Source organism: Brachyhypopomus gauderio, chromosome 1 (genome assembly GCF_052324685.1).
Source record: "Brachyhypopomus gauderio isolate BG-103 chromosome 1, BGAUD_0.2, whole genome shotgun sequence".
Taxonomy (NCBI): Eukaryota; Metazoa; Chordata; class Actinopteri; order Gymnotiformes; family Hypopomidae; genus Brachyhypopomus; species Brachyhypopomus gauderio.
Genome location: NC_135211.1, coordinates 24,783,466 through 24,806,347, shown reverse-complemented (window position 1 = coordinate 24,806,347; position 22,882 = coordinate 24,783,466). Strand labels below are relative to the sequence as shown.

The window sequence follows — 22,882 nt, the reverse complement described above, 5'->3', positions numbered from 1 at the left end:
CACCGTTGTTGAGAGTGATTAGGTATAAGAATTCTTCTGCCATCTCCTAAAAACACTGCTTGGCAGCGGTGGGATTCAAACCCACGCCTCCGCAGAGACTGGAGCCTAAATCCAGCGCCTTAGACCGCTCGGCCACGCTACCCTTTGGTAATATCTTTTTTGCAATTTTCAAGTCTGGAGTCCTCCAAAGCAGCATTCTCAACTTGGTACATGAGCAGGGCTGAACTTGTGAGGAACAATGCTTGCCTAACTTTCAAAGTAAAAAATGCTAAGCTATATGTAACTCTGAAAAAGAAGAAGGGTTCCAATGTCTTTTTCAAATTGTTTCCCGTCATCTGTACTGGAAGAGAGGGTTTTCAAGAGAACACAAAGGCAAGAATCATTGTAAAGTTACCAGCTGGCAGCATTCGATGCCATGCCTTCTCAGAGACTGGAGCCTAAATCCAGTGCCTTAGACCACTCAGACACGCTACCACAGGAAGACTGTATTTGCTGACATTCTTGTAGAAGAAGCTGAATTTGTCTTCTGTCAGAAGAGGAAAGATGCATCATTTCCTGCCTGTTATCAAAACACTGCAGGGTCTTCAATGTCGCCTAAGAACAAAGCCAGGTATGAGCATTTGCAAATGGCATCGTAGCATGGCTCTCTGCTACCATCATGCGAATAACTGCTCTTCAGCCTTGGGTCAGGCACCGTTGTTGAGAGTGATTAGGTATAAGAATTCTTCTGCCATCTCCTAAAAACACTGCTTGGCAGCGGTGGGATTCGAACCCACGCCTCCGCAGAGTCTGGAGCCTTAATCCAGCGCCTTAGACCGCTCGGCCACGCAACCCTGTGGTAATCTCTTTTTTGCAATTTTCAAGTCTGGAGTCCTCCAAAGCAGCATTCTCAACTTGGTACATGAGCAGGGCTGAACTTGTGAGGAACAATGCTTGCCTAACTTTCAAAGTAAAAAATGCTAAGCTATATGTAACTGAAAAAGAAGAAGGGTTCCAATGTCTTTTTCAAATTGTTTCCCGTCATCTGTACTGGAAGAGAGGGTTTTCAAGAGAACACAAAGGCAAGAATCATTGTAAAGTTACCAGCTGGCAGCATTCGATCCCATGCCTTCTCAGAGACTGGAGCCTAAATCCAGTGCCTTAGACCACTCAGACACGCTACCACAGGAAGACTGTATTTGCTGACATTCTTGTAGAAGAAGCTGAATTTGTCTTCTGTCAGAAGAGGAAAGATGCATAATTTCCTGCCTGTTATCAAAACACTGCAGGGTCTTCAATGTCGCCTAAGAACAAAGCCAGGTATGAGCATTTGCAAATGGCATCGTAGCATGGCTCTCTGCTACCATCATGCGAATAACTGCTCTTCAGCCTTGGGTCAGGCACCGTTGTTGAGAGTGATTAGGTATAAGAATTCTTCTGCCATCTCCTAAAAACACTGCTTGGCAGTGGTGGGATTCGAACCCACGCCTCCGCAGAGACTGGAGCCTTAATCAAGCGCCTTAGACCGCTCGGCCACGCTACCCTGTGGTAATCTCTTTTTTGCAATTTTCAAGTCTGGAGTCCTCCAAAGCAGCATTCTCAACTTGGTACATGAGCAGGGCTGAACTTGTGAGGAACAATGCTTGCCTAACTTTCAAAGTAAAAAATGCTAAGCTATATGTAACTCTGAAAAAGAAGAAGGGTTCCAATGTCTTTTTCAAATTGTTTCCCGTCATCTGTACTGGAAGAGAGGGTTTTCAAGAGAACACAAAGGCAAGAATCATTGTAAAGTTACCAGCTGGCAGCATTCGATCCCATGCCTTCTCAGAGACTGGAGCCTAAATCCAGTGCCTTAGACCACTCAGACACGCTACCACAGGAAGACTGCATTTGCTGACATTCTTGTGGAAGAAGGTGAATTTTTCTTCTGTCAGAAGAGGAAAGATGCATCATTTCCTGCCTGTTATCAAAACACCGCAGGGTCTTCAATGTCGCCTAAGAACAAAGCCAGGTATGAGCATTTGCAAATGGCATCGTGGCATGGCTCTCTGCTACCATCATGCGAATGACTGCTCTTCAGCCTTGGGTCAGGCACCGTTGTTGAGAGTGATTAGGTATAAGAATTCTTCTGCCATCTCCTAAAAACACTGCTTGGCAGCGGTGGGATTCAAACCCACGCCTCCGCAGAGACTGGAGCCTAAATCCAGCGCCTTAGACCGCTCGGCCACGCTACCCTTTGGTAATATCTTTTTTGCAATTTTCAAGTCTGGAGTCCTCCAAAGCAGCATTCTCAACTTGGTACATGAGCAGGGCTGAACTTGTGAGGAACAATGCTTGCCTAACTTTCAAAGTAAAAAATGCTAAGCTATATGTAACTCTGAAAAAGAAGAAGGGTTCCAATGTCTTTTTCAAATTGTTTCCCGTCATCTGTACTGGAAGAGAGGGTTTTCAAGAGAACACAAAGGCAAGAATCATTGTAAAGTTACCAGCTGGCAGCATTCGATGCCATGCCTTCTCAGAGACTGGAGCCTAAATCCAGTGCCTTAGACCACTCAGACACGCTACCACAGGAAGACTGTATTTGCTGACATTCTTGTAGAAGAAGCTGAATTTGTCTTCTGTCAGAAGAGGAAAGATGCATCATTTCCTGCCTGTTATCAAAACACTGCAGGGTCTTCAATGTCGCCTAAGAACAAAGCCAGGTATGAGCATTTGCAAATGGCATCGTAGCATGGCTCTCTGCTACCATCATGCGAATAACTGCTCTTCAGCCTTGGGTCAGGCACCGTTGTTGAGAGTGATTAGGTATAAGAATTCTTCTGCCATCTCCTAAAAACACTGCTTGGCAGCGGTGGGATTCGAACCCACGCCTCCGCAGAGTCTGGAGCCTTAATCCAGCGCCTTAGACCGCTCGGCCACGCAACCCTGTGGTAATCTCTTTTTTGCAATTTTCAAGTCTGGAGTCCTCCAAAGCAGCATTCTCAACTTGGTACATGAGCAGGGCTGAACTTGTGAGGAACAATGCTTGCCTAACTTTCAAAGTAAAAAATGCTAAGCTATATGTAACTGAAAAAGAAGAAGGGTTCCAATGTCTTTTTCAAATTGTTTCCCGTCATCTGTACTGGAAGAGAGGGTTTTCAAGAGAACACAAAGGCAAGAATCATTGTAAAGTTACCAGCTGGCAGCATTCGATCCCATGCCTTCTCAGAGACTGGAGCCTAAATCCAGTGCCTTAGACCACTCAGACACGCTACCACAGGAAGACTGTATTTGCTGACATTCTTGTAGAAGAAGCTGAATTTGTCTTCTGTCAGAAGAGGAAAGATGCATCATTTCCTGCCTGTTATCAAAACACTGCAGGGTCTTCAATGTCGCCTAAGAACAAAGCCAGGTATGAGCATTTGCAAATGGCATCGTAGCATGGCTCTCTGCTACCATCATGCGAATAACTGCTCTTCAGCCTTGGGTCAGGCACCGTTGTTGAGAGTGATTAGGTATAAGAATTCTTCTGCCATCTCCTAAAAACACTGCTTGGCAGTGGTGGGATTCGAACCCACGCCTCCGCAGAGACTGGAGCCTTAATCAAGCGCCTTAGACCGCTCGGCCACGCTACCCTGTGGTAATCTCTTTTTTGCAATTTTCAAGTCTGGAGTCCTCCAAAGCAGCATTCTCAACTTGGTACATGAGCAGGGCTGAACTTGTGAGGAACAATGCTTGCCTAACTTTCAAAGTAAAAAATGCTAAGCTATATGTAACTCTGAAAAAGAAGAAGGGTTCCAATGTCTTTTTCAAATTGTTTCCCGTCATCTGTACTGGAAGAGAGGGTTTTCAAGAGAACACAAAGGCAAGAATCATTGTAAAGTTACCAGCTGGCAGCATTCGATCCCATGCCTTCTCAGAGACTGGAGCCTAAATCCAGTGCCTTAGACCACTCAGACACGCTACCACAGGAAGACTGCATTTGCTGACATTCTTGTGGAAGAAGGTGAATTTTTCTTCTGTCAGAAGAGGAAAGATGCATCATTTCCTGCCTGTTATCAAAACACCGCAGGGTCTTCAATGTCGCCTAAGAACAAAGCCAGGTATGAGCATTTGCAAATGGCATCGTGGCATGGCTCTCTGCTACCATCATGCGAATGACTGCTCTTCAGCCTTGGGTCAGGCACCGTTGTTGAGAGTGATTAGGTATAAGAATTCTTCTGCCATCTCCTAAAAACACTGCTTGGCAGCGGTGGGATTCAAACCCACGCCTCCGCAGAGACTGGAGCCTAAATCCAGCGCCTTAGACCGCTCGGCCACGCTACCCTTTGGTAATATCTTTTTTGCAATTTTCAAGTCTGGAGTCCTCCAAAGCAGCATTCTCAACTTGGTACATGAGCAGGGCTGAACTTGTGAGGAACAATGCTTGCCTAACTTTCAAAGTAAAAAATGCTAAGCTATATGTAACTCTGAAAAAGAAGAAGGGTTCCAATGTCTTTTTCAAATTGTTTCCCGTCATCTGTACTGGAAGAGAGGGTTTTCAAGAGAACACAAAGGCAAGAATCATTGTAAAGTTACCAGCTGGCAGCATTCGATGCCATGCCTTCTCAGAGACTGGAGCCTAAATCCAGTGCCTTAGACCACTCAGACACGCTACCACAGGAAGACTGTATTTGCTGACATTCTTGTAGAAGAAGCTGAATTTGTCTTCTGTCAGAAGAGGAAAGATGCATCATTTCCTGCCTGTTATCAAAACACTGCAGGGTCTTCAATGTCGCCTAAGAACAAAGCCAGGTATGAGCATTTGCAAATGGCATCGTAGCATGGCTCTCTGCTACCATCATGCGAATAACTGCTCTTCAGCCTTGGGTCAGGCACCGTTGTTGAGAGTGATTAGGTATAAGAATTCTTCTGCCATCTCCTAAAAACACTGCTTGGCAGCGGTGGGATTCGAACCCACGCCTCCGCAGAGACTGGAGCCTTAATCCAGCGCCTTAGACCGCTCGGCCACGCTACCCTGTGGTAATCTCTTTTTTGCAATTTTCAAGTCTGGAGTCCTCCAAAGCAGCATTCTCAACTTGGTACATGAGCAGGGCTGAACTTGTGAGGAACAATGCTTGCCTAACTTTCAAAGTAAAAAATGCTAAGCTATATGTAACTGAAAAAGAAGAAGGGTTCCAATGTCTTTTTCAAATTGTTTCCCGTCATCTGTACTGGAAGAGAGGGTTTTCAAGAGAACACAAAGGCAAGAATCATTGTAAAGTTACCAGCTGGCAGCATTCGATCCCATGCCTTCTCAGAGACTGGAGCCTAAATCCAGTGCCTTAGACCACTCAGACACGCTACCACAGGAAGACTGCATTTGCTGACATTCTTGTGGAAGAAGGTGAATTTTTCTTCTGTCAGAAGAGGAAAGATGCATCATTTCCTGCCTGTTATCAAAACACCGCAGGGTCTTCAATGTCGCCTAAGAACAAAGCCAGGTATGAGCATTTGCAAATGGCATCGTGGCATGGCTCTCTGCTACCATCATGCGAATGACTGCTCTTCAGCCTTGGGTCAGGCACCGTTGTTGAGAGTGATTAGGTATAAGAATTCTTCTGCCATCTCCTAAAAACACTGCTTGGCAGCGGTGGGATTCAAACCCACGCCTCCGCAGAGACTGGAGCCTAAATCCAGCGCCTTAGACCGCTCGGCCACGCTACCCTTTGGTAATATCTTTTTTGCAATTTTCAAGTCTGGAGTCCTCCAAAGCAGCATTCTCAACTTGGTACATGAGCAGGGCTGAACTTGTGAGGAACAATGCTTGCCTAACTTTCAAAGTAAAAAATGCTAAGCTATATGTAACTCTGAAAAAGAAGAAGGGTTCCAATGTCTTTTTCAAATTGTTTCCCGTCATCTGTACTGGAAGAGAGGGTTTTCAAGAGAACACAAAGGCAAGAATCATTGTAAAGTTACCAGCTGGCAGCATTCGATGCCATGCCTTCTCAGAGACTGGAGCCTAAATCCAGTGCCTTAGACCACTCAGACACGCTACCACAGGAAGACTGTATTTGCTGACATTCTTGTAGAAGAAGCTGAATTTGTCTTCTGTCAGAAGAGGAAAGATGCATCATTTCCTGCCTGTTATCAAAACACTGCAGGGTCTTCAATGTCGCCTAAGAACAAAGCCAGGTATGAGCATTTGCAAATGGCATCGTAGCATGGCTCTCTGCTACCATCATGCGAATAACTGCTCTTCAGCCTTGGGTCAGGCACCGTTGTTGAGAGTGATTAGGTATAAGAATTCTTCTGCCATCTCCTAAAAACACTGCTTGGCAGCGGTGGGATTCGAACCCACGCCTCCGCAGAGTCTGGAGCCTTAATCCAGCGCCTTAGACCGCTCGGCCACGCAACCCTGTGGTAATCTCTTTTTTGCAATTTTCAAGTCTGGAGTCCTCCAAAGCAGCATTCTCAACTTGGTACATGAGCAGGGCTGAACTTGTGAGGAACAATGCTTGCCTAACTTTCAAAGTAAAAAATGCTAAGCTATATGTAACTGAAAAAGAAGAAGGGTTCCAATGTCTTTTTCAAATTGTTTCCCGTCATCTGTACTGGAAGAGAGGGTTTTCAAGAGAACACAAAGGCAAGAATCATTGTAAAGTTACCAGCTGGCAGCATTCGATCCCATGCCTTCTCAGAGACTGGAGCCTAAATCCAGTGCCTTAGACCACTCAGACACGCTACCACAGGAAGACTGTATTTGCTGACATTCTTGTAGAAGAAGCTGAATTTGTCTTCTGTCAGAAGAGGAAAGATGCATCATTTCCTGCCTGTTATCAAAACACTGCAGGGTCTTCAATGTCGCCTAAGAACAAAGCCAGGTATGAGCATTTGCAAATGGCATCGTAGCATGGCTCTCTGCTACCATCATGCGAATAACTGCTCTTCAGCCTTGGGTCAGGCACCGTTGTTGAGAGTGATTAGGTATAAGAATTCTTCTGCCATCTCCTAAAAACACTGCTTGGCAGTGGTGGGATTCGAACCCACGCCTCCGCAGAGACTGGAGCCTTAATCAAGCGCCTTAGACCGCTCGGCCACGCTACCCTGTGGTAATCTCTTTTTTGCAATTTTCAAGTCTGGAGTCCTCCAAAGCAGCATTCTCAACTTGGTACATGAGCAGGGCTGAACTTGTGAGGAACAATGCTTGCCTAACTTTCAAAGTAAAAAATGCTAAGCTATATGTAACTCTGAAAAAGAAGAAGGGTTCCAATGTCTTTTTCAAATTGTTTCCCGTCATCTGTACTGGAAGAGAGGGTTTTCAAGAGAACACAAAGGCAAGAATCATTGTAAAGTTACCAGCTGGCAGCATTCGATCCCATGCCTTCTCAGAGACTGGAGCCTAAATCCAGTGCCTTAGACCACTCAGACACGCTACCACAGGAAGACTGCATTTGCTGACATTCTTGTGGAAGAAGGTGAATTTTTCTTCTGTCAGAAGAGGAAAGATGCATCATTTCCTGCCTGTTATCAAAACACCGCAGGGTCTTCAATGTCGCCTAAGAACAAAGCCAGGTATGAGCATTTGCAAATGGCATCGTGGCATGGCTCTCTGCTACCATCATGCGAATGACTGCTCTTCAGCCTTGGGTCAGGCACCGTTGTTGAGAGTGATTAGGTATAAGAATTCTTCTGCCATCTCCTAAAAACACTGCTTGGCAGCGGTGGGATTCAAACCCACGCCTCCGCAGAGACTGGAGCCTAAATCCAGCGCCTTAGACCGCTCGGCCACGCTACCCTTTGGTAATATCTTTTTTGCAATTTTCAAGTCTGGAGTCCTCCAAAGCAGCATTCTCAACTTGGTACATGAGCAGGGCTGAACTTGTGAGGAACAATGCTTGCCTAACTTTCAAAGTAAAAAATGCTAAGCTATATGTAACTCTGAAAAAGAAGAAGGGTTCCAATGTCTTTTTCAAATTGTTTCCCGTCATCTGTACTGGAAGAGAGGGTTTTCAAGAGAACACAAAGGCAAGAATCATTGTAAAGTTACCAGCTGGCAGCATTCGATGCCATGCCTTCTCAGAGACTGGAGCCTAAATCCAGTGCCTTAGACCACTCAGACACGCTACCACAGGAAGACTGTATTTGCTGACATTCTTGTAGAAGAAGCTGAATTTGTCTTCTGTCAGAAGAGGAAAGATGCATCATTTCCTGCCTGTTATCAAAACACTGCAGGGTCTTCAATGTCGCCTAAGAACAAAGCCAGGTATGAGCATTTGCAAATGGCATCGTAGCATGGCTCTCTGCTACCATCATGCGAATAACTGCTCTTCAGCCTTGGGTCAGGCACCGTTGTTGAGAGTGATTAGGTATAAGAATTCTTCTGCCATCTCCTAAAAACACTGCTTGGCAGCGGTGGGATTCGAACCCACGCCTCCGCAGAGTCTGGAGCCTTAATCCAGCGCCTTAGACCGCTCGGCCACGCAACCCTGTGGTAATCTCTTTTTTGCAATTTTCAAGTCTGGAGTCCTCCAAAGCAGCATTCTCAACTTGGTACATGAGCAGGGCTGAACTTGTGAGGAACAATGCTTGCCTAACTTTCAAAGTAAAAAATGCTAAGCTATATGTAACTGAAAAAGAAGAAGGGTTCCAATGTCTTTTTCAAATTGTTTCCCGTCATCTGTACTGGAAGAGAGGGTTTTCAAGAGAACACAAAGGCAAGAATCATTGTAAAGTTACCAGCTGGCAGCATTCGATCCCATGCCTTCTCAGAGACTGGAGCCTAAATCCAGTGCCTTAGACCACTCAGACACGCTACCACAGGAAGACTGTATTTGCTGACATTCTTGTAGAAGAAGCTGAATTTGTCTTCTGTCAGAAGAGGAAAGATGCATCATTTCCTGCCTGTTATCAAAACACTGCAGGGTCTTCAATGTCGCCTAAGAACAAAGCCAGGTATGAGCATTTGCAAATGGCATCGTAGCATGGCTCTCTGCTACCATCATGCGAATAACTGCTCTTCAGCCTTGGGTCAGGCACCGTTGTTGAGAGTGATTAGGTATAAGAATTCTTCTGCCATCTCCTAAAAACACTGCTTGGCAGTGGTGGGATTCGAACCCACGCCTCCGCAGAGACTGGAGCCTTAATCAAGCGCCTTAGACCGCTCGGCCACGCTACCCTGTGGTAATCTCTTTTTTGCAATTTTCAAGTCTGGAGTCCTCCAAAGCAGCATTCTCAACTTGGTACATGAGCAGGGCTGAACTTGTGAGGAACAATGCTTGCCTAACTTTCAAAGTAAAAAATGCTAAGCTATATGTAACTCTGAAAAAGAAGAAGGGTTCCAATGTCTTTTTCAAATTGTTTCCCGTCATCTGTACTGGAAGAGAGGGTTTTCAAGAGAACACAAAGGCAAGAATCATTGTAAAGTTACCAGCTGGCAGCATTCGATCCCATGCCTTCTCAGAGACTGGAGCCTAAATCCAGTGCCTTAGACCACTCAGACACGCTACCACAGGAAGACTGCATTTGCTGACATTCTTGTGGAAGAAGGTGAATTTTTCTTCTGTCAGAAGAGGAAAGATGCATCATTTCCTGCCTGTTATCAAAACACCGCAGGGTCTTCAATGTCGCCTAAGAACAAAGCCAGGTATGAGCATTTGCAAATGGCATCGTGGCATGGCTCTCTGCTACCATCATGCGAATGACTGCTCTTCAGCCTTGGGTCAGGCACCGTTGTTGAGAGTGATTAGGTATAAGAATTCTTCTGCCATCTCCTAAAAACACTGCTTGGCAGCGGTGGGATTCAAACCCACGCCTCCGCAGAGACTGGAGCCTAAATCCAGCGCCTTAGACCGCTCGGCCACGCTACCCTTTGGTAATATCTTTTTTGCAATTTTCAAGTCTGGAGTCCTCCAAAGCAGCATTCTCAACTTGGTACATGAGCAGGGCTGAACTTGTGAGGAACAATGCTTGCCTAACTTTCAAAGTAAAAAATGCTAAGCTATATGTAACTCTGAAAAAGAAGAAGGGTTCCAATGTCTTTTTCAAATTGTTTCCCGTCATCTGTACTGGAAGAGAGGGTTTTCAAGAGAACACAAAGGCAAGAATCATTGTAAAGTTACCAGCTGGCAGCATTCGATGCCATGCCTTCTCAGAGACTGGAGCCTAAATCCAGTGCCTTAGACCACTCAGACACGCTACCACAGGAAGACTGTATTTGCTGACATTCTTGTAGAAGAAGCTGAATTTGTCTTCTGTCAGAAGAGGAAAGATGCATCATTTCCTGCCTGTTATCAAAACACTGCAGGGTCTTCAATGTCGCCTAAGAACAAAGCCAGGTATGAGCATTTGCAAATGGCATCGTAGCATGGCTCTCTGCTACCATCATGCGAATAACTGCTCTTCAGCCTTGGGTCAGGCACCGTTGTTGAGAGTGATTAGGTATAAGAATTCTTCTGCCATCTCCTAAAAACACTGCTTGGCAGCGGTGGGATTCGAACCCACGCCTCCGCAGAGACTGGAGCCTTAATCAAGCGCCTTAGACCGCTCGGCCACGCTACCCTGTGGTAATCTCTTTTTTGCAATTTTCAAGTCTGGAGTCCTCCAAAGCAGCATTCTCAACTTGGTACATGAGCAGGGCTGAACTTGTGAGGAACAATGCTTGCCTAACTTTCAAAGTAAAAAATGCTAAGCTATATGTAACTCTGAAAAAGAAGAAGGGTTCCAATGTCTTTTTCAAATTGTTTCCCGTCATCTGTACTGGAAGAGAGGGTTTTCAAGAGAACACAAAGGCAAGAATCATTGTAAAGTTACCAGCTGGCAGCATTCGATCCCATGCCTTCTCAGAGACTGGAGCCTAAATCCAGTGCCTTAGACCACTCAGACACGCTACCACAGGAAGACTGTATTTGCTGACATTCTTGTAGAAGAAGCTGAATTTGTCTTCTGTCAGAAGAGGAAAGATGCATAATTTCCTGCCTGTTATCAAAACACTGCAGGGTCTTCAATGTCGCCTAAGAACAAAGCCAGGTATGAGCATTTGCAAATGGCATCGTAGCATGGCTCTCTGCTACCATCATGCGAATAACTGCTCTTCAGCCTTGGGTCAGGCACCGTTGTTGAGAGTGATTAGGTATAAGAATTCTTCTGCCATCTCCTAAAAACACTGCTTGGCAGCGGTGGGATTCGAACCCACGCCTCCGCAGAGACTGGAGCCTTAATCAAGCGCCTTAGACCGCTCGGCCACGCTACCCTGTGGTAATCTCTTTTTTGCAATTTTCAAGTCTGGAGTCCTCCAAAGCAGCATTCTCAACTTGGTACATGAGCAGGGCTGAACTTGTGAGGAACAATGCTTGCCTAACTTTCAAAGTAAAAAATGCTAAGCTATATGTAACTCTGAAAAAGAAGAAGGGTTCCAATGTCTTTTTCAAATTGTTTCCCGTCATCTGTACTGGAAGAGAGGGTTTTCAAGAGAACACAAAGGCAAGAATCATTGTAAAGTTACCAGCTGGCAGCATTCGATCCCATGCCTTCTCAGAGACTGGAGCCTAAATCCAGTGCCTTAGACCACTCAGACACGCTACCACAGGAAGACTGCATTTGCTGACATTCTTGTGGAAGAAGGTGAATTTTTCTTCTGTCAGAAGAGGAAAGATGCATCATTTCCTGCCTGTTATCAAAACACCGCAGGGTCTTCAATGTCGCCTAAGAACAAAGCCAGGTATGAGCATTTGCAAATGGCATCGTGGCATGGCTCTCTGCTACCATCATGCGAATGACTGCTCTTCAGCCTTGGGTCAGGCACCGTTGTTGAGAGTGATTAGGTATAAGAATTCTTCTGCCATCTCCTAAAAACACTGCTTGGCAGCTGTGGGATTCGAACCCACGCCTCCGCAGAGACTGGAGCCTTAATCCAGCGCCTTAGACCGCTCGGCCACGCTACCCTGTGGTAATCTCTTTTTTGCAATTTTCAAGTCTGGAGTCCTCCAAAGCAGCATTCTCAACTTGGTACATGAGCAGGGCTGAACTTGTGAGGAACAATGCTTGCCTAACTTTCAAAGTAAAAAATGCTAAGCTATATGTAACTCTGAAAAAGAAGAAGGGTTCCAATGTCTTTTTCAAATTGTTTCCCGTCATCTGTACTGGAAGAGAGGGTTTTCAAGAGAACACAAAGGCAAGAATCATTGTAAAGTTACCAGCTGGCAGCATTCGATCCCATGCCTTCTCAGAGACTGGAGCCTAAATCCAGTGCCTTAGACCACTCAGACACGCTACCACAGGAAGACTGCATTTGCTGACATTCTTGTGGAAGAAGGTGAATTTTTCTTCTGTCAGAAGAGGAAAGATGCATCATTTCCTGCCTGTTATCAAAACACCGCAGGGTCTTCAATGTCGCCTAAGAACAAAGCCAGGTATGAGCATTTGCAAATGGCATCGTGGCATGGCTCTCTGCTACCATCATGCGAATGACTGCTCTTCAGCCTTGGGTCAGGCACCGTTGTTGAGAGTGATTAGGTATAAGAATTCTTCTGCCATCTCCTAAAAACACTGCTTGGCAGCGGTGGGATTCAAACCCACGCCTCCGCAGAGACTGGAGCCTAAATCCAGCGCCTTAGACCGCTCGGCCACGCTACCCTTTGGTAATATCTTTTTTGCAATTTTCAAGTCTGGAGTCCTCCAAAGCAGCATTCTCAACTTGGTACATGAGCAGGGCTGAACTTGTGAGGAACAATGCTTGCCTAACTTTCAAAGTAAAAAATGCTAAGCTATATGTAACTCTGAAAAAGAAGAAGGGTTCCAATGTCTTTTTCAAATTGTTTCCCGTCATCTGTACTGGAAGAGAGGGTTTTCAAGAGAACACAAAGGCAAGAATCATTGTAAAGTTACCAGCTGGCAGCATTCGATGCCATGCCTTCTCAGAGACTGGAGCCTAAATCCAGTGCCTTAGACCACTCAGACACGCTACCACAGGAAGACTGTATTTGCTGACATTCTTGTAGAAGAAGCTGAATTTGTCTTCTGTCAGAAGAGGAAAGATGCATCATTTCCTGCCTGTTATCAAAACACTGCAGGGTCTTCAATGTCGCCTAAGAACAAAGCCAGGTATGAGCATTTGCAAATGGCATCGTAGCATGGCTCCCTGCTACCATCATGCGAATAACTGCTCTTCAGCCTTGGGTCAGGCACCGTTGTTGAGAGTGATTAGGTATAAGAATTCTTCTGCCATCTCCTAAAAACACTGCTTGGCAGCGGTGGGATTCGAACCCACGCCTCCGCAGAGTCTGGAGCCTTATTCCAGCGCCTTAGACCGCTCGGCCACGCAACCCTGTGGTAATCTCTTTTTTGCAATTTTCAAGTCTGGAGTCCTCCAAAGCAGCATTCTCAACTTGGTACATGAGCAGGGCTGAACTTGTGAGGAACAATGCTTGCCTAACTTTCAAAGTAAAAAATGCTAAGCTATATGTAACTCTGAAAAAGAAGAAGGGTTCCAATGTCTTTTTCAAATTGTTTCCCGTCATCTGTACTGGAAGAGAGGGTTTTCAAGAGAACACAAAGGCAAGAATCATTGTAAAGTTACCAGCTGGCAGCATTCGATCCCATGCCTTCTCAGAGACTGGAGCCTAAATCCAGTGCCTTAGACCACTCAGACACGCTACCACAGGAAGACTGTATTTGCTGACATTCTTGTAGAAGAAGCTGAATTTGTCTTCTGTCAGAAGAGGAAAGATGCATAATTTCCTGCCTGTTATCAAAACACTGCAGGGTCTTCAATGTCGCCTAAGAACAAAGCCAGGTATGAGCATTTGCAAATGGCATCGTAGCATGGCTCTCTGCTACCATCATGCGAATAACTGCTCTTCAGCCTTGGGTCAGGCACCGTTGTTGAGAGTGATTAGGTATAAGAATTCTTCTGCCATCTCCTAAAAACACTGCTTGGCAGCGGTGGGATTCGAACCCACGCCTCCGCAGAGACTGGAGCCTTAATCAAGCGCCTTAGACCGCTCGGCCACGCTACGCTGTGGTAATCTCTTTTTTGCAATTTTCAAGTCTGGAGTCCTCCAAAGCAGCATTCTCAACTTGGTACATGAGCAGGGCTGAACTTGTGAGGAACAATGCTTGCCTAACTTTCAAAGTAAAAAATGCTAAGCTATATGTAACTCTGAAAAAGAAGAAGGGTTCCAATGTCTTTTTCAAATTGTTTCCCGTCATCTGTACTGGAAGAGAGGGTTTTCAAGAGAACACAAAGGCAAGAATCATTGTAAAGTTACCAGCTGGCAGCATTCGATCCCATGCCTTCTCAGAGACTGGAGCCTAAATCCAGTGCCTTAGACCACTCAGACACGCTACCACAGGAAGACTGCATTTGCTGACATTCTTGTGGAAGAAGGTGAATTTTTCTTCTGTCAGAAGAGGAAAGATGCATCATTTCCTGCCTGTTATCAAAACACCGCAGGGTCTTCAATGTCGCCTAAGAACAAAGCCAGGTATGAGCATTTGCAAATGGCATCGTGGCATGGCTCTCTGCTACCATCATGCGAATGACTGCTCTTCAGCCTTGGGTCAGGCACCGTTGTTGAGAGTGATTAGGTATAAGAATTCTTCTGCCATCTCCTAAAAACACTGCTTGGCAGCGGTGGGATTCAAACCCACGCCTCCGCAGAGACTGGAGCCTAAATCCAGCGCCTTAGACCGCTCGGCCACGCTACCCTTTGGTAATATCTTTTTTGCAATTTTCAAGTCTGGAGTCCTCCAAAGCAGCATTCTCAACTTGGTACATGAGCAGGGCTGAACTTGTGAGGAACAATGCTTGCCTAACTTTCAAAGTAAAAAATGCTAAGCTATATGTAACTCTGAAAAAGAAGAAGGGTTCCAATGTCTTTTTCAAATTGTTTCCCGTCATCTGTACTGGAAGAGAGGGTTTTCAAGAGAACACAAAGGCAAGAATCATTGTAAAGTTACCAGCTGGCAGCATTCGATGCCATGCCTTCTCAGAGACTGGAGCCTAAATCCAGTGCCTTAGACCACTCAGACACGCTACCACAGGAAGACTGTATTTGCTGACATTCTTGTAGAAGAAGCTGAATTTGTCTTCTGTCAGAAGAGGAAAGATGCATCATTTCCTGCCTGTTATCAAAACACTGCAGGGTCTTCAATGTCGCCTAAGAACAAAGCCAGGTATGAGCATTTGCAAATGGCATCGTAGCATGGCTCTCTGCTACCATCATGCGAATAACTGCTCTTCAGCCTTGGGTCAGGCACCGTTGTTGAGAGTGATTAGGTATAAGAATTCTTCTGCCATCTCCTAAAAACACTGCTTGGCAGCGGTGGGATTCGAACCCACGCCTCCGCAGAGTCTGGAGCCTTAATCCAGCGCCTTAGACCGCTCGGCCACGCAACCCTGTGGTAATCTCTTTTTTGCAATTTTCAAGTCTGGAGTCCTCCAAAGCAGCATTCTCAACTTGGTACATGAGCAGGGCTGAACTTGTGAGGAACAATGCTTGCCTAACTTTCAAAGTAAAAAATGCTAAGCTATATGTAACTGAAAAAGAAGAAGGGTTCCAATGTCTTTTTCAAATTGTTTCCCGTCATCTGTACTGGAAGAGAGGGTTTTCAAGAGAACACAAAGGCAAGAATCATTGTAAAGTTACCAGCTGGCAGCATTCGATCCCATGCCTTCTCAGAGACTGGAGCCTAAATCCAGTGCCTTAGCACTAGAACTACCAAGCCGCCTGCTTTCGACAGTACCCCACTAGAACTACCAAGCCGCCTGCTTTCGACAGTGTCCCAACTAGACTCTTGGTCTCTTGGCAGGTGTGATAAGCCCTTCTTACCTCCAGTGTTATGTAAATGAGGTGTGTGTCAGCTGTGGGTGGTTGCTGTTGACACACCTTTCAATACACACCTTCGGCTGCCTCATGAGACTGCAACCTCTCTTGCAAGAAGTTTGCTCATCTACAGGACCATATGTTTGAGATTTGATTTGTGGAAGGTTGAAATAATGTGAAATTGACACAAACATAATATTTGAATTATAGCGGCACATTGATTATTCAAAATGGCTCTGATTTTTTAACCTTATTTTAAGTAGTTAAAACTGTCAATAGGTATAGGTAAAGATATTTTTACATAAATTTATACAAAAAACCCTCAGCTACTTGAAATAGAATAATATTCTTGAGCAATTTTAACTTATCAAGATGGTACTTTTTGCAGTGTGTCTCAAAAACACAACAGCCATAACTGGCAAACAAAAATAGAAAATTTACTTTTCTCTCCCTACTCTTTTTTTTGGCCTACCTCCACCCCCCCACACCTTTTTTGGAGGACAACTTTATTTTTATGTAAGGATCAGAAAACAATTCTGTACCACCACCATCACCACACAGAGAGTAGCCTGTTCAGCCATACCAGTGTTATGAAAATGAGGCCATTACATTGATTCTAAATGTAGGAGTACTGTTTGTGTGTTTGTATGGGGAGGGGTGGAGGTGGGAATATGCAGGTCCAGAAGAAATGGTCCTCTGGAACAAGGTGAAGGTGAATTGGTGAAGCCACCCCCCACCCCCCAAAAAAGTCAACATTGCCAGAAATTTATATTCAAGTTAGTTTTATTGGTATATAGGTGTATATATAAATACACCTATGAATATTCTGCACACACCTGGCACTGCCACATCATCTCCTTTCTGCACTTGCCACATGTGAACCTATCACAAGACACACAACGGTTAGTGGCACGGTTACTTTTGCAACAACACTTGACCTGGCACCATGCCCTTTTCCCTGTGTCAGGTGTGGGTGGTTGCTGCTGCTGAGCCTTTTCCTTGGCCACCTCCTTGGTTGAAATAATGTGAAAATTGACACAAACATAATATTTGAATTATAATTCCAAAACATCTCAAGTAAGCCTCTTATGTACTTATGTAGGATTGTTCTCACACTGCAAAAAGTAGCATTTTTATTAGTCAAATTAGCTCTGATTTTTTTTTACCTTATTTGAAATAGTTTTTGTCTTTTGAAAAACTGCTACTAGGTAAAGATATTTTTACATAAATGTATACAAAAAACCCTCAGCTACGTGAAATAGAATAATATTCTTTTTACAGTGTGTCTCTTTCAATAACACAACAGCCATAACCAGTAAACAAAAAAGGACATTTAGTAAATCTTACCAGAAGAGTTTTCAGAGTCACTACTGATAGCCAGGATGATTTCTTCTCCCTCAGAGTCACTGGGGTTGACATCGTTGAGGATCATCTCCAAAACCTGCTGTGACTTGTAGAACTTTGCCATCTTTGCTTCTCAGTCAAGAGTTAGTGAAATGAGTGGTAAAATGAGTGGTTACATGGATTTTTATCCACATGTGGGCGGATACATACATAATCGTTATCACCATCGTTCACTCTATCACCCATCACGGCCATCCCTTTTCATCACTGCAAAAGGTGATATGCTGATTGGTCAAAATAACAAGTTCAGATTATTTTTTTTTGTTCTCCATCTGAGTCAATGCATCGTCACCCTATCACCCATTACCCTATGACCCATTACCAAGTGGCCGCATGTGCATAACAAAGAATGGGGGCCATACAGGTGGACCATACAGGACAGGATAGAAATGAGGGGGAGAGAAAAGTAATTTTTTAACCTTATTTTCAGTAGTTTTTAGCACTTTGAGTTGCATGAATGTATGAAATGTGCTATAGAAATAAAGATTATTATTATTATTTTTATTATAAAAAGGGAAGGGCAGAAAAAAACACAGCTCAAATGACCACTGCAATGGTTCACCAACTGCTGCTACATTGGACATCTATATTCACCCAAACACATATACACCCACACACACATACACCCCCAAACCTTATTTTCAGTAGTTTTTAGCACTTTGAGTTGCATGAATGTATGAAAGGTGCTATAGAAATAAAGATTATTATTATTATTTATTATAAAAAGGGAAGGGCAGAAAAAAACACAGCTCAAATGACCACTGCAATGGTTCACAAACTGCTGCTACATTGGACATCTATATTCACCCAAACACATATACACCCACACACACATACACCCCCAAACCTTATTTTCAGTAGTTTTTAGCACTTTGAGTTGCATGAATGTATGAAAGGTGCTATAGAAATAAAGATTATTATTATTATTTATTATAAAAAGGGAAGGGCAGAAAAAAACACAGCTCAAATGACCACTGCAATGGTTCACAAACTGCTGCTACATTGGACATCTATATTCACCCAAACACATATACACCCACACACACATACACCCTCACACACATACACCCACAAACCTTATTTTCAGTAGTTTTTAGCACATGCATGTATGTATGAAAGGTGCTATAGAAATAAAGATTATTTATATTATAAAAAGGGAAGGGCAGAAAAAACACAGCTCAAATGACCACTGCAATGCTTCACCAACTGCTGCTACATTGGACATCCATATTCATCCAAACACAAAGACAGTCTCCCTCATTCTCCCCAAGGGGAGGCCAGAGTTTTTTCTTCTCTATCTGAGTTAGTGAACACATCCAGCAGAACAAAGAACTGATGGTTCACACCATCACCCCCCCCCTCCACCCACTCCCCGTCTACCTATAATGGCTGCATGTGCATAACAAAGGGTGGCCTAATGGGATGCAAATGTCCCCAGAACTGCCCCCTGGTGGAGGCCAGGTAGAAAAGTTTGGAATTAAAATGGTGGTAGTCCTAGTGTTAAACCACTCAGACACGCTACCACAGGAAGACTGTATTTGCTGACATTCTTGTAGAAGAAGCTGAATTTGTCTTCTGTCAGAAGAGGAAAGATGCATCATTTCCTGCCTGTTATCAAAACACTGCAGGGTCTTCAATGTCGCCTAAGAACAAAGCCAGGTATGAGCATTTGCAAATGGCATCGTAGCATGGCTCTCTGCTACCATCATGCGAATAACTGCTCTTCAGCCTTGGGTCAGGCACCGTTGTTGAGAGTGATTAGGTATAAGAATTCTTCTGCCATCTCCTAAAAACACTGCTTGGCAGCGGTGGGATTCGAACCCACGCCTCCACAGAGACTGGAGCCTTAATCAAGCGCCTTAGACCGCTCGGCCACGCTACCCTGTGGTAATCTCTTTTTTGCAATTTTCAAGTCTGGAGTCCTCCAAAGCAGCATTCTCAACTTGGTACATGAGCAGGGCTGAACTTGTGAGGAACAATGCTTGCCTAACTTTCAAAGTAAAAAATGCTAAGCTATATGTAACTCTGAAAAAGAAGAAGGGTTCCAATGTCTTTTTCAAATTGTTTCCCGTCATCTGTACTGGAAGAGAGGGTTTTCAAGAGAACACAAAGGCAAGAATCATTGTAAAGTTACCAGCTGGCAGCATTCGATCCCATGCCTTCTCAGAGACTGGAGCCTAAATCCAGTGCCTTAGACCACTCAGACACGCTACCACAGGAAGACTGTATTTGCTGACATTCTTGTAGAAGAAGCTGAATTTGTCTTCTGTCAGAAGAGGAAAGATGCATAATTTCCTGCCTGTTATCAAAACACTGCAGGGTCTTCAATGTCGCCTAAGAACAAAGCCAGGTATGAGCATTTGCAAATGGCATCGTAGCATGGCTCTCTGCTACCATCATGCGAATAACTGCTCTTCAGCCTTGGGTCAGGCACCGTTGTTGAGAGTGATTAGGTATAAGAATTCTTCTGCCATCTCCTAAAAACACTGCTTGGCAGCGGTGGGATTCAAACCCACGCCTCCGCAGAGACTGGAGCCTTAATCAAGCGCCTTAGACCGCTCGGCCACGCTACCCTGTGGTAATCTCTTTTTTGCAATTTTCAAGTCTGGAGTCCTCCAAAGCAGCATTCTCAACTTGGTACATGAGCAGGGCTGAACTTGTGAGGAACAATGCTTGCCTAACTTTCAAAGTAAAAAATGCTAAGCTATATGTAACTCTGAAAAAGAAGAAGGGTTCCAATGTCTTTTTCAAATTGTTTCCCGTCATCTGTACTGGAAGAGAGGGTTTTCAAGAGAACACAAAGGCAAGAATCATTGTAAAGTTACCAGCTGGCAGCATTCGATCCCATGCCTTCTCAGAGACTGGAGCCTAAATCCAGTGCCTTAGACCACTCAGACACGCTACCACAGGAAGACTGCATTTGCTGACATTCTTGTGGAAGAAGGTGAATTTTTCTTCTGTCAGAAGAGGAAAGATGCATCATTTCCTGCCTGTTATCAAAACACCGCAGGGTCTTCAATGTCGCCTAAGAACAAAGCCAGGTATGAGCATTTGCAAATGGCATCGTGGCATGGCTCTCTGCTACCATCATGCGAATGACTGCTCTTCAGCCTTGGGTCAGGCACCGTTGTTGAGAGTGATTAGGTATAAGAATTCTTCTACCATCTCCTAAAAACACTGCTTGGCAGCGGTGGGATTCAAACCCACGCCTCCGCAGAGACTGGAGCCTAAATCCAGCGCCTTAGACCGCTCGGCCACGCTACCCTTTGGTAATATCTTTTTTGCAATTTTCAAGTCTGGAGTCCTCCAAAGCAGCATTCTCAACTTGGTACATGAGCAGGGCTGAACTTGTGAGGAACAATGCTTGCCTAACTTTCAAAGTAAAAAATGCTAAGCTATATGTAACTCTGAAAAAGAAGAAGGGTTCCAATGTCTTTTTCAAATTGTTTCCCGTCATCTGTACTGGAAGAGAGGGTTTTCAAGAGAACACAAAGGCAAGAATCATTGTAAAGTTACCAGCTGGCAGCATTCGATGCCATGCCTTCTCAGAGACTGGAGCCTAAATCCAGTGCCTTAGACCACTCAGACACGCTACCACAGGAAGACTGTATTTGCTGACATTCTTGTAGAAGAAGCTGAATTTGTCTTCTGTCAGAAGAGGAAAGATGCATCATTTCCTGCCTGTTATCAAAACACTGCAGGGTCTTCAATGTCGCCTAAGAACAAAGCCAGGTATGAGCATTTGCAAATGGCATCGTAGCATGGCTCTCTGCTACCATCATGCGAATAACTGCTCTTCAGCCTTGGGTCAGGCACCGTTGTTGAGAGTGATTAGGTATAAGAATTCTTCTGCCATCTCCTAAAAACACTGCTTGGCAGCGGTGGGATTCGAACCCACGCCTCCGCAGAGACTGGAGCCTTAATCAAGCGCCTTAGACCGCTCGGCCACGCTACCCTGTGGTAATCTCTTTTTTGCAATTTTCAAGTCTGGAGTCCTCCAAAGCAGCATTCTCAACTTGGTACATGAGCAGGGCTGAACTTGTGAGGAACAATGCTTGCCTAACTTTCAAAGTAAAAAATGCTAAGCTATATGTAACTCTGAAAAAGAAGAAGGGTTCCAATGTCTTTTTCAAATTGTTTCCCGTCATCTGTACTGGAAGAGAGGGTTTTCAAGAGAACACAAAGGCAAGAATCATTGTAAAGTTACCAGCTGGCAGCATTCGATCCCATGCCTTCTCAGAGACTGGAGCCTAAATCCAGTGCCTTAGACCACTCAGACACGCTACCACAGGAAGACTGCATTTGCTGACATTCTTGTGGAAGAAGGTGAATTTTTCTTCTGTCAGAAGAGGAAAGATGCATCATTTCCTGCCTGTTATCAAAACACCGCAGGGTCTTCAATGTCGCCTAAGAACAAAGCCAGGTATGAGCATTTGCAAATGGCATCGTGGCATGGCTCTCTGCTACCATCATGCGAATGACTGCTCTTCAGCCTTGGGTCAGGCACCGTTGTTGAGAGTGATTAGGTATAAGAATTCTTCTGCCATCTCCTAAAAACACTGCTTGGCAGCGGTGGGATTCAAACCCACGCCTCCGCAGAGACTGGAGCCTAAATCCAGCGCCTTAGACCGCTCGGCCACGCTACCCTTTGGTAATATCTTTTTTGCAATTTTCAAGTCTGGAGTCCTCCAAAGCAGCATTCTCAACTTGGTACATGAGCAGGGCTGAACTTGTGAGGAACAATGCTTGCCTAACTTTCAAAGTAAAAAATGCTAAGCTATATGTAACTCTGAAAAAGAAGAAGGGTTCCAATGTCTTTTTCAAATTGTTTCCCGTCATCTGTACTGGAAGAGAGGGTTTTCAAGAGAACACAAAGGCAAGAATCATTGTAAAGTTACCAGCTGGCAGCATTCGATGCCATGCCTTCTCAGAGACTGGAGCCTAAATCCAGTGCCTTAGACCACTCAGACACGCTACCACAGGAAGACTGTATTTGCTGACATTCTTGTAGAAGAAGCTGAATTTGTCTTCTGTCAGAAGAGGAAAGATGCATCATTTCCTGCCTGTTATCAAAACACTGCAGGGTCTTCAATGTCGCCTAAGAACAAAGCCAGGTATGAGCATTTGCAAATGGCATCGTAGCATGGCTCTCTGCTACCATCATGCGAATAACTGCTCTTCAGCCTTGGGTCAGGCACCGTTGTTGAGAGTGATTAGGTATAAGAATTCTTCTGCCATCTCCTAAAAACACTGCTTAGCAGCGGTGGGATTCGAACCCACGCCTCCGCAGAGTCTGGAGCCTTAATCCAGCGCCTTAGACCGCTCGGCCACGCAACCCTGTGGTAATCTCTTTTTTGCAATTTTCAAGTCTGGAGTCCTCCAAAGCAGCATTCTCAACTTGGTACATGAGCAGGGCTGAACTTGTGAGGAACAATGCTTGCCTAACTTTCAAAGTAAAAAATGCTAAGCTATATGTAACTGAAAAAGAAGAAGGGTTCCAATGTCTTTTTCAAATTGTTTCCCGTCATCTGTACTGGAAGAGAGGGTTTTCAAGAGAACACAAAGGCAAGAATCATTGTAAAGTTACCAGCTGGCAGCATTCGATGCCATGCCTTCTCAGAGACTGGAGCCTAAATCCAGTGCCTTAGACCACTCAGACACGCTACCACAGGAAGACTGTATTTGCTGACATTCTTGTAGAAGAAGCTGAATTTGTC

The 22,882-nt window shown here is 44.6% G+C and overlaps 29 non-coding genes across 29 annotated transcripts; all 29 read right to left on the bottom strand.

Annotated features, from left to right (window-relative positions):
• Nucleotides 1–60: 60 nt before the first annotated feature.
• Nucleotides 61–142, bottom strand: trnal-uag (transfer RNA leucine (anticodon UAG)). Its single transcript has one exon. It is a non-coding gene; the product is annotated as a tRNA-Leu (tRNA).
• A 609-nt stretch (nucleotides 143–751) lies between these two features.
• On the bottom strand, nucleotides 752–833 carry trnal-aag (transfer RNA leucine (anticodon AAG)). The gene has a single exon. It is a non-coding gene; the product is annotated as a tRNA-Leu (tRNA).
• A 607-nt stretch (nucleotides 834–1,440) lies between these two features.
• Nucleotides 1,441–1,522, bottom strand: trnal-aag (transfer RNA leucine (anticodon AAG)). Its single transcript has one exon. It is a non-coding gene; the product is annotated as a tRNA-Leu (tRNA).
• A 609-nt stretch (nucleotides 1,523–2,131) lies between these two features.
• On the bottom strand, nucleotides 2,132–2,213 carry trnal-uag (transfer RNA leucine (anticodon UAG)). The gene has a single exon. It is a non-coding gene; the product is annotated as a tRNA-Leu (tRNA).
• A 609-nt stretch (nucleotides 2,214–2,822) lies between these two features.
• trnal-aag (transfer RNA leucine (anticodon AAG)) lies at nucleotides 2,823–2,904 on the bottom strand. Its single transcript has one exon. It is a non-coding gene; the product is annotated as a tRNA-Leu (tRNA).
• Nucleotides 2,905–3,511: 607 nt separating this feature from the next.
• trnal-aag (transfer RNA leucine (anticodon AAG)) lies at nucleotides 3,512–3,593 on the bottom strand. The gene has a single exon. It is a non-coding gene; the product is annotated as a tRNA-Leu (tRNA).
• A 609-nt stretch (nucleotides 3,594–4,202) lies between these two features.
• Nucleotides 4,203–4,284, bottom strand: trnal-uag (transfer RNA leucine (anticodon UAG)). The gene has a single exon. It is a non-coding gene; the product is annotated as a tRNA-Leu (tRNA).
• A 609-nt stretch (nucleotides 4,285–4,893) lies between these two features.
• Nucleotides 4,894–4,975, bottom strand: trnal-aag (transfer RNA leucine (anticodon AAG)). The gene has a single exon. It is a non-coding gene; the product is annotated as a tRNA-Leu (tRNA).
• A 607-nt stretch (nucleotides 4,976–5,582) lies between these two features.
• trnal-uag (transfer RNA leucine (anticodon UAG)) lies at nucleotides 5,583–5,664 on the bottom strand. The gene has a single exon. It is a non-coding gene; the product is annotated as a tRNA-Leu (tRNA).
• A 609-nt stretch (nucleotides 5,665–6,273) lies between these two features.
• On the bottom strand, nucleotides 6,274–6,355 carry trnal-aag (transfer RNA leucine (anticodon AAG)). Its single transcript has one exon. It is a non-coding gene; the product is annotated as a tRNA-Leu (tRNA).
• Nucleotides 6,356–6,962: 607 nt separating this feature from the next.
• Nucleotides 6,963–7,044, bottom strand: trnal-aag (transfer RNA leucine (anticodon AAG)). The gene has a single exon. It is a non-coding gene; the product is annotated as a tRNA-Leu (tRNA).
• A 609-nt stretch (nucleotides 7,045–7,653) lies between these two features.
• On the bottom strand, nucleotides 7,654–7,735 carry trnal-uag (transfer RNA leucine (anticodon UAG)). The gene has a single exon. It is a non-coding gene; the product is annotated as a tRNA-Leu (tRNA).
• Nucleotides 7,736–8,344: 609 nt separating this feature from the next.
• Nucleotides 8,345–8,426, bottom strand: trnal-aag (transfer RNA leucine (anticodon AAG)). Its single transcript has one exon. It is a non-coding gene; the product is annotated as a tRNA-Leu (tRNA).
• Nucleotides 8,427–9,033: 607 nt separating this feature from the next.
• On the bottom strand, nucleotides 9,034–9,115 carry trnal-aag (transfer RNA leucine (anticodon AAG)). The gene has a single exon. It is a non-coding gene; the product is annotated as a tRNA-Leu (tRNA).
• A 609-nt stretch (nucleotides 9,116–9,724) lies between these two features.
• Nucleotides 9,725–9,806, bottom strand: trnal-uag (transfer RNA leucine (anticodon UAG)). Its single transcript has one exon. It is a non-coding gene; the product is annotated as a tRNA-Leu (tRNA).
• A 609-nt stretch (nucleotides 9,807–10,415) lies between these two features.
• Nucleotides 10,416–10,497, bottom strand: trnal-aag (transfer RNA leucine (anticodon AAG)). Its single transcript has one exon. It is a non-coding gene; the product is annotated as a tRNA-Leu (tRNA).
• A 609-nt stretch (nucleotides 10,498–11,106) lies between these two features.
• trnal-aag (transfer RNA leucine (anticodon AAG)) lies at nucleotides 11,107–11,188 on the bottom strand. Its single transcript has one exon. It is a non-coding gene; the product is annotated as a tRNA-Leu (tRNA).
• Nucleotides 11,189–11,797: 609 nt separating this feature from the next.
• trnal-aag (transfer RNA leucine (anticodon AAG)) lies at nucleotides 11,798–11,879 on the bottom strand. Its single transcript has one exon. It is a non-coding gene; the product is annotated as a tRNA-Leu (tRNA).
• A 609-nt stretch (nucleotides 11,880–12,488) lies between these two features.
• Nucleotides 12,489–12,570, bottom strand: trnal-uag (transfer RNA leucine (anticodon UAG)). The gene has a single exon. It is a non-coding gene; the product is annotated as a tRNA-Leu (tRNA).
• Nucleotides 12,571–13,179: 609 nt separating this feature from the next.
• Nucleotides 13,180–13,261, bottom strand: trnal-aag (transfer RNA leucine (anticodon AAG)). The gene has a single exon. It is a non-coding gene; the product is annotated as a tRNA-Leu (tRNA).
• Nucleotides 13,262–13,870: 609 nt separating this feature from the next.
• Nucleotides 13,871–13,954, bottom strand: trnal-aag (transfer RNA leucine (anticodon AAG)). Its single transcript has one exon. It is a non-coding gene; the product is annotated as a tRNA-Leu (tRNA).
• Nucleotides 13,955–14,561: 607 nt separating this feature from the next.
• Nucleotides 14,562–14,643, bottom strand: trnal-uag (transfer RNA leucine (anticodon UAG)). The gene has a single exon. It is a non-coding gene; the product is annotated as a tRNA-Leu (tRNA).
• Nucleotides 14,644–15,252: 609 nt separating this feature from the next.
• trnal-aag (transfer RNA leucine (anticodon AAG)) lies at nucleotides 15,253–15,334 on the bottom strand. Its single transcript has one exon. It is a non-coding gene; the product is annotated as a tRNA-Leu (tRNA).
• Nucleotides 15,335–18,965: 3,631 nt separating this feature from the next.
• Nucleotides 18,966–19,047, bottom strand: trnal-aag (transfer RNA leucine (anticodon AAG)). The gene has a single exon. It is a non-coding gene; the product is annotated as a tRNA-Leu (tRNA).
• A 609-nt stretch (nucleotides 19,048–19,656) lies between these two features.
• Nucleotides 19,657–19,738, bottom strand: trnal-aag (transfer RNA leucine (anticodon AAG)). The gene has a single exon. It is a non-coding gene; the product is annotated as a tRNA-Leu (tRNA).
• Nucleotides 19,739–20,347: 609 nt separating this feature from the next.
• Nucleotides 20,348–20,429, bottom strand: trnal-uag (transfer RNA leucine (anticodon UAG)). The gene has a single exon. It is a non-coding gene; the product is annotated as a tRNA-Leu (tRNA).
• A 609-nt stretch (nucleotides 20,430–21,038) lies between these two features.
• trnal-aag (transfer RNA leucine (anticodon AAG)) lies at nucleotides 21,039–21,120 on the bottom strand. Its single transcript has one exon. It is a non-coding gene; the product is annotated as a tRNA-Leu (tRNA).
• A 609-nt stretch (nucleotides 21,121–21,729) lies between these two features.
• On the bottom strand, nucleotides 21,730–21,811 carry trnal-uag (transfer RNA leucine (anticodon UAG)). The gene has a single exon. It is a non-coding gene; the product is annotated as a tRNA-Leu (tRNA).
• Nucleotides 21,812–22,420: 609 nt separating this feature from the next.
• Nucleotides 22,421–22,502, bottom strand: trnal-aag (transfer RNA leucine (anticodon AAG)). The gene has a single exon. It is a non-coding gene; the product is annotated as a tRNA-Leu (tRNA).
• Nucleotides 22,503–22,882: the final 380 nt, after the last annotated feature.